Source organism: Lissotriton helveticus, chromosome 5_1 (genome assembly GCF_964261635.1).
Source record: "Lissotriton helveticus chromosome 5_1, aLisHel1.1, whole genome shotgun sequence".
Lineage (NCBI taxonomy): Eukaryota > Metazoa > Chordata > Amphibia > Caudata > Salamandridae > Lissotriton > Lissotriton helveticus.
In genome coordinates, this window is record NC_136065.1 from 1683099149 (window position 1) to 1683103701 (window position 4553).

The following is a 4553-nucleotide window of genomic DNA, read 5'->3' on the forward strand; positions in this document are numbered from 1 at the left end:
GGGCACTCAGGTCTTTTGTGGAGAGAAGGGCCCGGATGACGGACCCCTGGGGACCCTAAACTCTTTACTAAGGGTGTGCGAAATTCTGCAAAATCTTAGAAAATTCGACATAATTATGCATATGAAATTTTTTAGTGCAAAATGTACCATCACGTATATTTTTGATGCAAAGACACATTTGCATGAAACATTTGCTGAAAAAAACACAATTGCTGCGAACAACAGCTGCTTGTGCTCTGGTTCGCCACTGTATCGGTAGGAAAGGGGAGCCAATGCCTAAGAAAAGAACTTACCTTCCATAGGTACAGTCGTGAGGGGGTGACACCATGAGTTACCCGCACTGGGTGACACCAACCCTAGTGACGCCACTGGGGTACCATACTATGGTTAAGTGTCCCGCTGCAGCTAAATGGTTAGTAATTTACTAAAACATTATGGGATGTAATACTGGTGCGATGGTAGCACCAGTTAAAACGAGAGGTGTCATGCACAGTGTGTGCATAAGGAGGGGTACCAGAGGGGACCAAGAGCGGTGCCATGCTCAGTATGTGTTTGCAGAGGTACACTGGGAGGCGGTTTGGAAAGCGGGTGCTAGAGCGGTGTATAAAGAGGGATGGAAAGCGAGAGGTGCTAGGCACAGTAGGCATGCACGGAGAGGGACAGTAGGGTGCAAAGGCACGGTGTGTACAAGCAGAGGGGCACAGGAACGGTTGGCCTAGCGAGACACAGGGAATGGGCAATAGGGGTGCCAGGCACTGTGCATGTGATGAGCACTGAAGGGGATTGAGAGAGGTGCCAGACGCAGCGTGTACGAGCAGTGAGCACCAGCAAGGGGAGCCTGGAGACGTGCCACGTACTGAGGAGAGTGTCCAAAGTCCAGCTGGGTAGGTGACGGCCGAGGAGGAAGTCCACAGCCCATTTCCTCTGTAGCTCCACCGGGCATCAGCTTATGTTAACTGACTAAGCTAGAGGTACTAGGGCAATGTTCCCCAAGAATTAGACCCAATACTCACCGCAGGACCCTCACAGGCGGTGTACTGGATGATGACCTGGAAAGGTTCGTGTGGCTGCAAGACGGCTGGTACCGAGATGATGAGCGCTGAGCCGTAATCGGTGAAGGCATCCACCCTGAAGGGTAGAGGACACGAAGAGGTGGAGTGCAAGGAGGCATCCGTGGGCTCACCCAGCCAGTCCGAGGCAGAAGGAGGGGTGCTGTTGGCTGCAGGGTAGTAGGAGTTGCTAGATGACATGGCACTGAAATTGTCCAAAGTAGGGTCAAAAGCAGCGGGAGACAGGGGGCCGCAGTCTATGAATGGGGCAGAGAGTGGGGTAGAAGCTTTGGAGGGGAATGAAAGTGGGGTGGAATCAGGGGAGAGAAGTGAGGAAGGAGAGGAAGAATCAGAAGGATTGGAAGTGCCAGAAGGGGGACAAACTGGCAGAGGGGCAGATGAGAAAGAGGTGGCACTGAATGGGGCAGGCGATGGGCAAGAAGGACCAGGTGAAGGGCAAACATTGGAAGATGAGGGGCAGGAGTAGCTGGAGGAGCCAGGTGAGTGGCAAGTGGAACTGGGGGGAGCAGATGTGGGGCAATACTTGATACGAGATGAGCTGTAGTTTTCAGAGGAGAGCCCACAGCTGCTGGAGGGGTAGATGAGGGGCAAGAGGCGCTAGAAGAGAAGCAATTGCTGCTGGGGGAGCAGGTGAAGTGGAATTTCTCGTGCAATTTCTCATGGATGATGCAGGTAAGGGCAATTACTGTTGGTGGAGGCAGGTGAGCGGCAGCAACCACCGGAAAGTGCAGAAGGGTCGGGCAGACGGGTGGCTCCCATGGTTGGGGCAGATCCCCCCTGAGCCCGCAGGGGGGAGCGGGGAAAGCAGGGCAGGGGCTGCTCCCGGCCGTCCCCGTCCTGCAGCGGACGGCCTGCACACTCAGGGCCGGGTGGGTGTCCAGCACCAGGGCGCCCGGAGAGGCCTGCAGGGCGCTCAGCTCCAACACCAGCACCCTGGCCAGCTCCCGGCTCTCGGGCCGCAGCTCCAGCCCCAGGTGGAAGTGCCACAGCCGGAAGAGGTGGAAGCTAGAGGCCGAGGCCACATCCGCCGGCAGCGGAGGGGCGGGGGCAGGGGCACCAGGTTCCGGCGGCGACAGCAGCACAGACCCACCGGGGCAGGGGTCGTTGAAGCCATGGCGGGGCGGCCGGGCTGGCGCTATGTGAAAACCATCAGTGAGGACTGCTCGGAACGGTGCCGCCGCGGCCGGCCAGATAGCAGGGGAAACCGGCGGAGGTAAACAGGACACTCGGCGGAGATGCTGTACGCAAGAGCCAGCCGGTCCCGAGGAAACAGGAAGTGACAGGGAGGAGGGGGAGGAGGCAACGGAGGGCCTGGGGGAGGAGACAGCAGAGGCCTGTGAAGAGAGGGCAAGGCCAAGGGAGAGAGGGAGGGCGAGGACAGGGGAATGAATGGACGGGGGTGGGCTAGGAGTGCGTGGGGAATCGGGACAGAGCCGAGCATGGACAAGGAGGGGCAATAAACAAAGTGAGAGCAGAAGGGGCACGACCCCAAACAGAGGGAGGGTGTACTGTGAAGGCAGTAATGAGAGTGGGGGGGAGAGAGAATATTTTGTTGTTTAAAAGGAAGGCCAGAGCGAGGGTTATATCAACAATGAAACACCGTGGTGAGAAGTGATACCATGGGAGGGCAAGAGGGAGACAGCAAAGCTGCGTGCCTGGGCTAAGTCCGTGGCATTGCACAGAAATAAAACGAGTTGTCGACTGAAACCACAGCGCGCCCTGTAGGGATTCGGGGGCGTGTTTTTCGTGCTCTCTCCTTCCCATTGGCTGGAAGTTTAAATTCCAGCCAATGGGAAGAGGAGAGGGCGGGACTTAAAAAAAGACCCAGAAACGCCCCCGAATCGCGTCCTGACGGGGAAAGAGTAATTGACAACGATGTCTTCCAATGGCTAGCCTCCATTTATGGAGCTAGCCAATGGAAGAAGGGGCGGTTTCAAGTCCCCAATACCGAGATAACATTAGATTTCGCCCTGCGCGAGCACTGCTGCGCAGTGCTACGGCCAGGGCGAAACCTAAAAAAATGAAGTGATGTAAATGTACCATATTATGCTGCATAATTTGCCTTTTCTTTCTGCATAACTTACTCAACCCTACTGCATAATTTGACCCTCCACTGCCACATAATTCCAGTGGCTCAGCTGCTAGACTGAAGATAGGGCTGGTTGTGGCAACAAAGAAGACACCTCAGTGGGGAATTTTAGTTGAAATCTGAATTTATTAAAGTGCTTTCGGCCCATAATACGAAACATAGCTGTCTTTGACACATACAATTATAAACAAAATATAAAAAGAGTAAAAAAAATAAAAATACTGTATACTCTAAAATAGAACCAAATATGTCAGGCTCAAGAAGTTCATGGATGTAAAACAATAGCTCTGGGCTGCTGCCGACAGACTTGCAAAATAATAAAATCCGGATAGCAAGCATTAACACCGATAGTGTTCTTGTTCAGCGTTCTGGAGTTTTGTTTCGATGTCCCAGTGGAGCATCAGTTATAGGCCTGTTGTCCTAGTCACATGTCCTGCAAGGTCGCTAAACAAAAAGAATATTTGATCCGCTTTATTTCCAGGTTTCTCTTTGCGTAGGATCTTAGTTATTGTATTGGACATAGCCTTGCCGTAATGACCACAAACCAACATAAAATGTTCCAGATCCTCCTATTCACCACAAAGGCCTATGTGTCTGTTCTTAATTGTATTTAGGAGCCGGTACCCCCTCCACTCTGCCCCCCTGGAGCTAAGGCAAACAGCCTTCTTTTGTTTGTTGTTTGCTAGGGATAATGTAGTGTCCTCACTTGCTCCATTCACTATCCAAGTCGGAAGGTCCTGTTTCCAGTCTTCCTTTTTGGATTCAAGGTTGGTATTCTATTTTATTCTAACTTGTCCCCCAAGCTCCCAGTTGTGGTTTGGATAGTTTATTACCTCTATTGACAGAGGATTGTGGTTACTTTCCAGGTTTAACTTCATGTTTTCAAACCTCAGCCAATGCTTGATCTTGTTCAGGATATAATATTTTACTGATTGCGGTTTAAGAGCGCTAAAGGTAGGGATAGTAGATGTGGCGGAGTCTTCATTTTCATAGGAGATGTGAGCTGAGAAGATGCCTTTGACCGGGCAGAAGCAGGCCAAACATTTCCCTTTAGCACCTATTTTTGGGAAGCCATGTTGGATTGACGGGATACTGCATGCTGTTTTCAATTCAGCTATTACCTCATCACCATTACCCCATTCTTCCATCTTACAGTTTAAGTAGCCACAGATTAGGGGGGTACACATTTCAGCTCTGAAGGGAAACGTATCACCTCTTTGATACCCTTCAGAAGGCCATTAAACCTACTGTCTTCTTCTGTTGGGCGTAGATATTTATTACTTTTAGGATTGAGTTGGCTAAGCGATGAATATCAAGGACATGAAGCTATCTTCCCAGGCTTTGGCTGATACACATATATCTATTCTGCATGATACCTGCAAGCCACCGCTCCA

The 4553-nt window shown here is 51.7% G+C and overlaps 1 pseudogene; it reads right to left on the bottom strand.

Moving 5' to 3' along the window:
• Positions 1-974: 974 nt before the first annotated feature.
• On the bottom strand, positions 975-2184 carry LOC144752757 (uncharacterized; annotated as a pseudogene).
• Positions 2185-4553: the final 2369 nt, after the last annotated feature.